Raw genomic sequence first — 13,118 nt, 5'->3', positions numbered from 1 at the left:
TCATAATTCACAAAATTAAAATTCTCTAATATCTGGGAAAGAATTTTATGGTGATGGGTAATCATCGAAGCAATATAGAACTAAATAAATCTGAGTTTACTGGGATGGGCCAATTAATATTGTTGTTCACAGAGATAAAATAGGAGTCATCAGTTCATGTGATTATATGTATGAAGTATTGTTCAAGAATGGGATACTTTGAATGAGGTGGTAATGCCAAACTTTCATTGGTACAATTCAGATAAAATATTTCAAAGACTCAGAACAACTGGAATGACAGAGTAAATCTGCCATATAAAACCTAATCTGCCATAATGACGAGAAAATGTGAATATCACTAATATTATAAGCAACAGTTCCATGAGGAGAGTACAAGGATACTTAAGAGATCCCTGAATTTGTACTTTACTGTGTGGCAGGTAATACGGTGGGAGCCACAGCTGCTTAACTGGGTAGCTTAAATGCACTTGATATAAGTGGACCCTGGAGTACCAATGCTCTAACAGCAGCACTGAATTGCCAAAGGTAAGGTGTGCATCGTCACTTTAATGGACAGAATAGACAAAACAATGTTAATAATGATCTGACTTCTATAGACCTTTGGCACTGGTTGATTAGTCATTGTATTCCCAGAAGTGAAACAAATAGAAAGTCTACTAAGTTCTTGATTGATCTGTATAACAACACAACAAATGAACAAATGTTATTTTCAATCAAAGCAGCAGAAAACCTGGTCTCTTTGTCAGTTTTTAGATGAGCCAGTTTATAGATCACATGCCCTTCAAACGAAGGGTAGGCCAAGTCCCATTGAAGACAGCTTGAAATTTTTTCTATTACTTATTATTTTATTCATCCCCAATACCATCTACAGCCATTTCCCAAAGTTATTGTACACTGAAAAAAAGTAAATAATCAGATATTTTAGCATATGGTAGAGATTGGGTGTGAACTGATATCAATACAGAGAGAACCCAAGCAACATTTTGGCCCCCAGGCAAAAGAAGGCCTTGTAATGATCAAGGTTTCATGGAGTCTTAGTAAAAGGTTTACTATAGTGCATCCACTGTGTTTCAGACTCAAACTGTGTTTATTTTCCTGGTATAAGCATGTATGATTCACATAGATAGATATGCTTAACAGAATCCCCACATTGATACACTGACCTGGAACTGTAGGTTACTTTTGTTTGGAAGTCTAGATAGAATCCCTTATTGCTGCCATTACAGGGGACATCAGTAAATAAAAAATAATATCAAATACAAGGATTTCAGAAATTATTGCCACCTCCAAGGACTTGAAAGGTATAAGAACAGTTCCTTTCACTCTCCAATTTTACGTGTGAGTGTGTGTGTGTATGTGTGTGCAGAAAACAGACAGATCATGAAGAATTATTCAAATTCTAGTAGCTAAGCCAGATGTGGTTTCTTTTTTGAACAGATTAACCTATTTCTTGGTGTCTGGTTTGCAGATATTCATATCACAAAAGATTTTCTCCCCATATGTTCACATAATGACTATCAGAAGTATGCTTTCAATTGGTACTGCCAACAGTCCAGCTTAACAAGAGTGTATTAATTCTCCAGTCTCAGGTACAACTTGATTTGCAAAGATCTTGATCACCACCGATTCTACAAGTATCATATTGGTCAATTATATTGACCATAGTGTAGTTGGAATAAATGAGGACGAAGCTCTAATATACTCAAAACTTGGTAAAACATCTATGTCTTATGATGTAAAAACCATCCAAAGAAACTTTAAACACCTTGTGCTTTAATGAATTATCTAGCAATCTAATGATGCATGATCTATAATGATATATTCTTTTATATTGAAAATAGTTTTTTTTTCATACTATATATTCTGATTATGGTTTCTTTCCCTCAAGCACTCCCAGATACCTTCCATACCAATGATGCATTCTTTTCTTTTTTTTCCTTTTCTTTTTTTATTATTATTAATTACACTTTATTCATTTTGTATCATGCCATAAGCCCCTCCCTCCTCCCCTGCTGACCCCACCCTTCCTCCCCTTTCTGCATGCATGGTCCTCCTCAAGTCCACTGATAGGGGAGGTCCTCCTCTCCTTCCTTCTGATCTTATTGTATCAGATCACATCAGGAATGGCTGCATTGTCTTATTCTGTGGCCTGGTAAGGCTTCTCCCCCCTCAGGGTGAGATGATCAAAGAGCAGGCCAATCAGATTGTGTCAGAGGAAGTCCCTCTTCATCCCAGGTATGCAGGGGTGGTTCATTATATGGGAATCCATCAATGTGATCCACCATATTAACAAATTGAAAGAAAAAAGCCATATGAAAATCTCCCTAGATGCTGAAAAAAGCATTTGACAAAATCCAACATCCGTTCATGTTTAAAGTATTGGAGAGATCAGGGATACAAGGCACATATGTAAGCATAGTAAAGGTGATATACAGCAAGCCTATAGTCAACATCAAACTGAATGGAGAGAAACTTAAAGCAATCCCACTGAAATCAGGGACAAGACAAGGCTGTCCACTCTCTCCATATCTATTCAATATAGTGCTGGAAGTCCTTGCTAGAGCAATAAGACAGTTGAAGGAGATCAAGGGGATACAGATTGGAAAGGAAGAAGTCAAATTATCATTATTTGCAGATGATATGATAGTATACATATCATTTTGAGTGACCCCAAAAACTCTGTCAGGGAACTCCTACACCTGATAAACACCTTGAGCAAAGTCCTTGCTAGAGCAATAAGACAGTTGAAGGAGATCAAGGGGATACAAATTGGAAAGGAAGAAGTCAAATTATCACTATTTGCAGTTGATATGATAGTATACATATCATTTTGAGTGACCCCAAAAACTCTGTCAGGGAACTCCTACAGCTGATATACACCTTCAGCAAAGTGGTGGGATACAAAATTAGTGCAAAAAAATCAGTAATACTCCTGTATACAAAGGACAAAAGGGCTGAGAAGGAAATTAGAGAAACAGCACCCTTCACAATAGCCACAAATGACATAAAGTACCTTGGCGTAACCCTAACTAAGCAAGTCAAATCTTGTAGGAAAAAAATTTCAAGTCTCTGAAGAAAGAATTAGAAGAAGATATGAGAAGATGGAAAGATCTTCCATGCTCATGGCTTGGCAGGATTAACATAGTAAAAATGACCATCTTACCAAAAGCAATCTACAGATTTAATGCAATTCCCATCAAATTGCCAACACCATTCTTTACAGACTTAGAAAGAAAAATTCTCAACTTCATCTGGAATAACAAGAAACCCAGAATTGCTAAAACAATCCTCTACAATAAAAGAGCTTCTGGAGGTGTCTCCAACCCTGATCTCAAGCTGTACTATAGAGCAACAGTTATAAAAACTGCATGGCACTGGCATAGAAACACAGTGGTGGATCAAAGAAACAGAACAGAAGACCCAGAAATAAACCCACACACTTATGGACACCTGATTTTTGACAAAGATGCCAAAACCATACAACGGGAAAAAAAGATAGCATCTTCATCAAATGGTGCTGGTCCAACTGGATGTCTACATGTAGAAAAATAAAAATAGATCCATACTTATCACCCTGCACAAAACTGAAGTCCAAGTGGATCAAAGACCTCAACATAAAACCAGACACATTAAATCAGCTACAAAAAAAAGTGGGGAATACCCTAGAACTCATTGGTACAGGAGAAAACTTCCTGAACAGAACTCCAACAGCACAGGCTCTAAGAGCAACAATCAATAATTGGGCCCTCATGAAACTGAAAAGCTTCTGTAAAGCAAAGGACACAGTCATCAAAACAAAGTGACTGCCTTCAGATTGGGAAAGAATCATCACCAACCCTTTATCTGACAGAGGACTCATATCCAGTATATATAAAGAACTAAAGAGGCTGAAAAGCAACAAACCATGTAATGCACTTAAAAAATGGGGAACAGAGCTAAACAGAGAATTCTCTGTAGAGGAATATTGAATGGCAGAGAAATACTTAAAGAAATGCTCAACCTCATTAGCCATTAGGGAAATTCAAATCAAAACATCCCTGAGATTTCACCTTACACCCATCAGAATGGCCAAGATAAAAAACTTAAGTGACAACACATGCTGGAGAGGTTGTGGAGAAAGGGGAACCCTTCTCAACTGCTGGTGGGAATGTAAACTTGTACAACCACTCTGGAAATCAATCTGGCATTTTCTCAGACAACTAGGAATAGTGCTTCCTCAAGATCCAGCCATTCCACTTCCTAGGTATATATCCAAAGGAGTCTCAAGTACACAACAAGGACATTTGCTTAACCATGTTTGTAGCAGCTTTATTTGTAATAGCCAGAAGCTGCAAACAGCCTAGATGCCCCTCAACTGAAGAATGGATGCAGAAACTGTGGTACATCTATACAATGGAGTATTATTCAGCAATGAAAAATAAGGAATTCATTAAATTTGCAGGTAAATGGTGGGACCTGGAAAGGATCATCCTGAGTGAGTTATCTCAGAACTTGTACAACCACTCTGGAAATCAATCTGGCATTTTCTCAGACAACTAGTAATAGCACTTCCTCAAGATCCAGCCATTCCACTTCCTAGGTATATATCCAAAAGGGTCTCAAGTACACAACAAGGACATTTGCTTAACCATGTTTGTAGCAGCTTTATTTGTAATAGCCAGAAGCTGGAAACAGCCCAGATGCCCCTCAACTGAAGAATGGATGCAGAAACTGTGGTACATCTATACAATGGAGTATTATTCAGCAATGAAAAATAAGGAATTCTGTGGTATATATGCAAGATTAGAGTCTCACAACAGTGTGATGCAGCCATGATCATTCAGGCCTTTACAGCCATTGAAGCAGGACATTCTCCCCAAGCATGGTTGGATACCATAAAAAGCTAAAATGATACGCTCAGGATGCGAGGCTAAGCACTGCACTCAGGGTCAGCCGCTTTCGACCCAGAGAAGAGCATTTCTGATTGCATGCGGGTTGATGCCCCAGGTCCCGCCTCTGAGAAAAAGGTATCGGACGGGTCTGATGCTCTTTGGGTGGATGACACCTAAATGAACATCTGTACAAAGTCCCAATTTATTTCTAATATCAGAGATCAGACCTCTACTCTTGCCTGATGCGTCTAAAACAAAAAGGGGGAACTGTAGAGAGCTGCGGAATGCTATGCCTTAAAGATGGAGCTGGTTTCCGCCTTCCACCTTCCCGATGGTGAGTGCTCTCTGTCACGAACAACTCCACATTTGGCTAAGGCTGAGGATCTGGCTTGCTTCCATGTATGTGGACCTATCTGCATTGCCCCCGTGGCATGCCTGGGTTGGCTACCCAGAGTCTATTTAAGCTGTGGGCTGGCTTTCCCCGGGGTCCGAGGATTGTTCAATGTTCCTGAATAAACTGCATTAAAAAAAAAGAAAAATAAGGAATTCATTAAATTTGCAGGTAAATGGTGGGACCTGGAAAGGATCATCCTGAGTGAGTTGTCCCAGAAGCAAAAAGACATGTTATATCCTCACTCATATAAACATACACCATAGAATAAACCCACTAAAATCTGTACATCTAAACAAACAAGCAAAAGAAAGGACCCTGACTAAAATGTTCAGTTTGACATCAGAAGAAAAAGAAAACAGGAAACAACCTAGGAACCTGCCACAGAGGGCCTCTGAAAGCCTCTGCTGTGCAGACTGCCAAAGCAGATGCTGAGCCTGATGGCCAACTGTTGGGCAGAGTTAACGGAATTTTAGGTAAGAACTGGGAAATAGTAAGAGCTGGAGAGGACAGGAACTCCAGAAGGAGAGCAACAGAACAAGAAAATTTGAACACAGGGAACTTCCCAGAGACTCATACTCCAACCAAGGACTATTCATAGAGATAACCTAGAACCCTGACAATGCAGCCACTTCTGATGAGAGCTGATAGACTAAGATCAGTAAGAAGGAGAGGAGGACCTCCCCTATCAGTGGACTTGGGGAGGGGCATGCATGCAGCAAGGGGGGAGGGTGGAACCAGTATGGGAGGAGGGAGGGGCTTGTGGGGGGATACAAAATGAATAAAGTGTAATTAATAAAAGTTAAATAAAAATTTTTTTAAAATAAATAAAAATACGAAGCTGGAGCACGAAGTACACTTGATTGCGTGGCTCCTCTCAGGGGTCTCCTGGTCTGACTGCTAGCCGTACAAGTCCCTGGGCTCAGCGGAGTGTGACGAGCTCTTCTGGACAGGTAGGGTGAATGGCAACCGTGTTGTCCAAGTTGGCTTTAGTGGCCCCTATTTTCACTGCTACAGCAAAGCCTTTGCAGCATTTCCTCACACCAAATGCCCTGCATGTGGATTCCAAACACCTTTTCTGCTTTGTTGGCACAAACCATTTTCATCACACATCTTGTCTTCCTTGTGGTCACAGCATGATACATTGGGGTGAAGGCAGTTGATTAGATTTTCACATTGTCCTTTCCATACTTATGAACAGCTTCATCCTCGGTGAGATCCACTCTCCCATTAGAGGGATGGCTGAAGACCACGGGAGAGATTTTGTCTTAGTCTAATTTGGAGTCTTCTTTGTGTTCAAAAAGTCTATGAGCATGTTTCCGGCTTGCAGCTATTCCAGCTGGGGTGGTAAGTGCTTTCCTGCAGAAGACGCCCACAGCGTAGTTGATGCCTTTGACATTGATATTCTGTAACTCATTGACAATGATGTGGCCTTTCTCATCTGTCTGAATCCCCACTGTATCCATATTCAGGCCTGCCCAATGGCCCAGAGCAGGCAGTCAACATCTGTAACCATGATGGTGGTGGGTTTTTGACCAAGAACTGTAGTAACCACAAAGAGTTCCAAGTCAGGTGATGCCATTTTTACTTCCTTAACCTGTGAGAACTTCAGCACCTCCACACCAGCACTCTCCAGCTCCTCAGTTGGAACTGATGAATGAGTCAAACCTTCTAAGTACCCTATCATGCCTTATCATAAGAGATGTCTGGAAGCCTAGAGCGGACAGGACAGAATGTCAGCTATCTCCCCAACAACCTAACCAGCACCCACAAAGACGCTGCAGTTAGGCAGGGCTTCCAGCTGAAAAAACCCATCACTGGTTATTCCCAGGCTGGCCCCTGGGATCTGGCTCTCATGAGGAACTGTGGGCACACCGCCTATGGCAATCAAGATGTGAGGAGCAGTGTACTTTTTCCCATTGACTTCCACCGTGGGCCGAGGGCCATCTGCAAACATTGCATAGCCATGGATGATCTCTATGTTTTTGATAGATGGTGTCCAGGCGGCTCACATAAACATCTGGCTTCTCCTTGATGACACGCCAATTGAATTTACTCTCACAATTCTGGAAGCCGTAATACACATGATCATGCATTAACTCCGAGTGGACAGCCGTGTTCCACATGACCTTTTTGGGTACACATCCAACATTCACTCAGGTGCCACCTAGCTTGTGACTCTCCACCATGGTGTCCCTGGCGCTGAGCTCAGCCTGCTCAGAGCTGCCACCGATCACCAGGTAGTCTAAGGAAAGGGCTGCAGTGGCGGCCTGGCCAGAGGCTGTGGCTCCTCTGGCTCCTGCAGCTCCTGAGGACTCATCATGGTGCAGGTGAGCCACCTCAGGCTTGGGGCCTGTGTTTTTCTCGGTGTAGGTAACCTTCTTAGGTTGGACTTTTCCTTCTAATATCTTCTGTAGGGATGCATTTGTGGACAGGTGTTGTTTAAATTTTATTGTTGTTGTTGTGGAATATCTTGTTTTCTTCTTCAATGATGATTGACAGTTTGCTGGGTATAGTAGTCTGGGTGGACATCTGTCTTCTCTTAGGGTCTTCATGAAACCTGTCCCAGCCCTTCTGGCTTTAACAGTCTATATTGAGAAGTCAGGTATGGATCTGATGTGTTTGCCATTGGTTATTACTTGGCCTTTTTCCCTTGCAGCTTTTAATATTTTTCCTTGTTCTGAACATTTAGTGTTTTCATTATATGGTGGGAGGATTTTCTTTTCTTCTGTAATCTATTAGATGTTTTGTAGGCCTCTTGTATCCTTATTAGCATCTCTTTCTTTAATTGGGGTAATTTTCTTTTGATTTTTTTTTAAATATTTTCTTTTGAAAATATTTCCAAAACCATCCTGCACAACCCCAGATCATCTGGAGGTGTCTCCATCCCTGATCTCAAGCTGTACTATGGAGCAATAGTAATACAAAACTGCATGGTATTGGCATAAAAACAGAAAGGAGGATAAATGGAACCAAATAAAAGACCCAGAAATAAACCCATACACCTATGAATACTCGACATTTGACAAAGAAGCCAAAACCATTCAATGGAAAAAAGACAGCATCTTCAACAAATAGTGCTGGTCCAACTGGATGTCTACATGCAGAAAAATGAAAATAGATACATGTTTATCACCCTGCACAAAACTAAAGTCCAAGTGGATCAATGACCTCAACATAAAACCAGACACTCTAAATCTGTTAGAAGAAAAAGTGGAGAACAGCCTAGAACTCATTGGCACAGGAGACAACTTCCTGAACAGAACTCCAACAGCACAGGTTCTAAGAGCAACAATCAATAAATGGGACCTCATGAAACTAAAAAACTTCTTTAAAGCAAAGGACACCAACATCAAAACAAAAAGAATGCCTACAGATTGGGAAAGAATCTTCACCAACCCTTTATCTGACAGAGGGCTAATATCCAGTATATACAAAGAACTAAAGAAGGTGAAAAGCAACAAACCAAGTAATCCAATTAAAAAATGGGGAATAGAGCTAAACAGAGAATTCTCGACAGAGGAATATCAAATGGCAGAGAAACACTTAAAGAAATGCTCAATGTCATTAGCCATTAGGGAAATGCAAATCAAAACAACCCTGAGATTTCACCTCACACCATCAGAATGGCCAAGATGAAAAACTCAAGTGACAACACATTCTGGAGAGGTTGTGGAGAAAGGGGAACCCTCCTCCACTGCTGGTGGGAATGTAAACTGGTACAACCACTTTGGAAGTCTATCTGGTGCTTTCTAAGACAATTAGGAATAGTGCTTCCTCAAGACCCAGCTATACCACTGCTAGGTATATACCCAAAATTTGCTCAAGTACACAACAGGAATATTTTCTCAACCATGTTTATAGCAGCTTTATTTGTAATAGCCAGATCCTGGAAACAACCTAGATGTCCATCAATGGAGGAATGGATACAGAAATTGTGGTAGTTTTACACAATGGAATACTACTTAGCAATCAAAAAGGAGGAAATCATAAAATTTGCAGGCAAGTGGTGGGATCTAGATAAGATTATTCTGAGTGAAATATCCCAGAAGGAGAAAGACAAACATGGTATATACTCGCTTATATAGACCTATAAGATATGATAAACATAATGAAATCTATATACCTAAACAAGATAATCAAGACAGCAGACACAGGGTAAGATGATCAATCCTCAGTTAGAAAGACAGATAGGATGTGCATTGAATGTATGACAGGAGTCTACTGCAGAAGGCATCTGTAAGACTCTACCTAGCAGTGTTTCAAAGCAGATACTAAGATTCATAACCAAACCTTCAGCAGAGTATAGGGAATCATAAGAAAGAAGGGAAGTTAGTATGATATGGAAAGGATAGGAGCTCCACAAGGACCAAATATATCTGGGCACAGGGTCTTTTCTGAGACTGACATTCAACCAAGGACCATCTATGGATATAACCTAGAACCTCTGCTCGGATGTAGCCCGTGGTAGCTCAGTAACCAATAGGTTTCCCATAATAAGGGGAACAAGGACTATTTCTAACAGGAACTCAATGGTTGGCTTTTTTACCTTGCCACCCCTCAAGGGAGGAGCAGTCCTGTTAGGCCACAGAGGAGGACTTTGCAGCCAGTCCTGAAGATACCTGATAAAACAGGATCAGATGAATGGGAGGAGATTCCCCCCCCCCATCAGTGGACTTGGAAAGAGGCACGGTGGAGATGAGGGAAGGAGGGTGGGATTGGGAGGGAATGAGGGAGCAGGATACAGCTGGGATACAGAGTTAATAAAATGTAACTGATAAGAAAAAATAAAATTAAAAAAAAGAAAAAATTAAAATTAAAAAAAAAGAAAACAAGAAAACATTTTCTTTGCCTTGGAAATGATTATCTTCTGTTTTTTTCTATTCCTGTTATTCTTAGATTTTGGCTTTTTGATGGCGTCCTTGATTTCTTAGATGTTTTGTGTCAGGAATATTTTAGATTTAAGATTTGTCCTTTACAGATGTATAATTTCTTCCACTGTATCTTTTACAACTGAGATTCTGTCTTCCATCTTTTGTAGTCTCTTTGAGATGCTTACCTCTATAGTTCCTGTTTTCTTCTCTGTGTTTTTTTTTCCAGAATTGCCTCAGTTTGTGCTTTCTTTATTGTTGCCATTTCCATCTTCAGATCTTGAACCATTATTTTTTTTTTTAATTTCAGTCACCTAATTGTTTGCATTTGCCTATATTTCTCTGCGTGACTTATTCATTTTCTCTTTACAGGCCTCTCTAATGTCCTCAATTTGTTTGACTGCAACTTCTTGTATTTCTTTATGGATTTTATTGGTTTCCTCAGATATCATCTTCGTAAGTACTGATTTTAGGTCATTTTCTTGCGTTTCAATTGTGTTAGGGTATCCAGACCTGCTTGCCTTTAAATATCAGGGTCCCAGAGATGCCATATTGCCTTGGCTTGTGTTGTTAGGTCTGTTTTTATGCTGGTCTTTTGGCATCTGGCTGTCTCTGTTGTTGCCTGGGAGTTTCTGATGCTCACAAGAATACTGGGGTGGGATAGGCGGTGCTGCCAGAAGAGCAGTGGGATGGAAGCTCCTGCAGGAGCCCTCCTCAGATTGGTGAGTACTGTCTGTTCTCAGGGAATTTCCCAGGCTCTGTTTGGATGTGTGATCTTGTGGACTAACTGGACTCCTCAGTGCCCCAAGGGCTCTCCTCTCACCATGGATGTCCCATAGAAAGTTTGGCTTTCTTGGGGAAAGAAAGCCCATCATTGGCTTTCTTGCTTTGAGGTTAATGAGCTGCAGCTGCCTAGACACTGTGCTCAGATACTGCGTTTGCTGGGCACAGCCACGTTGGAGAACCAGCAGGCCCAGAGATTTTGCTAGTCTCCCTAAAGAGATGTTTTGGAGCCCACAGTTCAGTCTGTTGGTCACTGTGTGATCACTGGTGCCCTTCTGATCAAATACAGTGTGTGAAAGGCACCACCATCTTCTATCCCTCCATAACCATACTTTTTAAAAACTATCAGACAATAATTATCTTGTACTAATTTCTCAGCTTAGTCACACTTTCTTTTAAAAAACAGAATGATAGCATTAACCAACCATCAGCAGGGAATATGCTGTGAGCTGGTTTTCTCCTAGTAATTAGTAAAGCTGTTGAATATCCACTAAATAAAGTTAGGGAATTTGAAAAGACCACAAGGGAGAGTGTGTGCATTAAACAAGCATAGTCTTTCCATAATCACTACATTTTAAACCTAATTAAGCTCACTAGAATCCAATTAAATGACAGGAAACAATAAGGCAATAAAATGGTTTGAGGATGAGCTTGATACTTGTAATCCAAAATTCTTTAGAAATAAACCCTATGATTAAAGGTTTTAGGAAAGGGTAAATGGCCTATTTGTGAAGACCAAGCTGAATTTTAAATTGAATTGTGAATTCTATCTTCTTGATGAAAGAAATAGGTTTAAAAAGAATACAGGGTTATTACAGTAGTAAAGTCTACGGTTTTGATGAAATCCTAAGCTCTCGTATCCATCATAAGAGCAGCAAAAGAATATTAACAAAAACACAATGTAATTGTCACTGATATAAGGCTAAACATTAGATTAACATTGCTAGATCCAGCATGTTATTATATCTTTAGCTTTAATTTATTGAATTTCTATAAATTAACATACTAAGTTAACATACTAAAACACTCTGCATATATTTCTATGTATATAAAAATTTTGTAGAAAAAATGTAATGTTGTTAAGAACTATATAAATTATCAGATAAAGATATTTTCCATGTGGTTCTATTTATTATGCATTATTTATAAATATGTAAAAATCAAATATTGTCCCCTAGTTATTAATCAAATTAATATGAATACATTAAAGTATAAAGCTAAGCATGGTGATCCCTATGTAATTTCAATGCTTTTGATGCTAATGGAGGAGAATTACAAAGCTAGCCTGGCTTGGCTAATAAGATTTTATCTTCTGCAAAAAATTAAATGCATCATAAAGGACTTATTGTAGAAAATTCCATTAGTGTCATTTAAAATAACACATCATTTCTTTGTCTGAGATCTATGGATGGTTAACTAAGAGGAATATACTTGAACTTATAAGAGTTTGAGGGCAACTTCTTATAATATTCATCCACTCTATTAATGTGAAATCATTTGCCTCATAAAATGACAGTTACACTGAGAAATAATGTTGCATATTTCTGGGGCCAGTAAAACGAAGGAGATTTTTCTGATAGCTGCCAAGTTTTGGGAAACCAGGCTCTGAAATATTAAAGTACGTAAGCCTCTTTTCTTTACTAATATTTTCTTCAGGTATTTAGCTTTGGCCACAGAAAAGAGATCTAGAGATTCTCACCCCAACTATGGCTTTTACTTTGTGACCAAGAATTTGAAGGAACTACTTTTAGGTAGTAAGTAAGTAAAGTAAGTAAGTTACTTTTACCACTAAGTAAAAGTAACCTTGATTTTTTTAATATAAAGATTTACTTAGAGAATTTTATTTATATAAGACATCAATCTCCTTGCTTTTTAACTCTTTCTGGCTAAGGTTGATTATAGTATATGTTCTTATCATTTTAGTAAACTTCATCCCCTTGATATGCATAACAGTTCACTGTAAAACACAATTTTCCACAAAGTTACTATTTGAAAAATACATAATATCTAAAATTAGCATGAAATAGGAGAGTGCCTTGAAACAAATAGACTAAAATGTACTATCAAGTTTAAACTTTTCAAATACATGAACAATCACATAAAGTCATAGTTATTATTTCACTAAACTATCATGACATAATTTAAAATTTTCAGTTTCTTAATTTTCCCTCCAATTGTGGTGATAAGATAATAAAATTGATT

General features: G+C 39.1%; 1 pseudogene; it reads right to left on the bottom strand.

Annotated features, from left to right (window-relative positions):
• Nucleotides 1-6,184: 6,184 nt before the first annotated feature.
• Nucleotides 6,185-7,424, bottom strand: LOC110543846 (glutathione reductase, mitochondrial-like; annotated as a pseudogene).
• Between the last annotated feature and the right edge of the window lie 5,694 nt (nt 7,425-13,118).

Source organism: Meriones unguiculatus, chromosome 3, assembly GCF_030254825.1.
Source record: "Meriones unguiculatus strain TT.TT164.6M chromosome 3, Bangor_MerUng_6.1, whole genome shotgun sequence".
Lineage (NCBI taxonomy): Eukaryota > Metazoa > Chordata > Mammalia > Rodentia > Muridae > Meriones > Meriones unguiculatus.
Note: the sequence above shows the minus strand (reverse complement) of the source record. Positions and strands in the feature narration are given on the sequence as shown.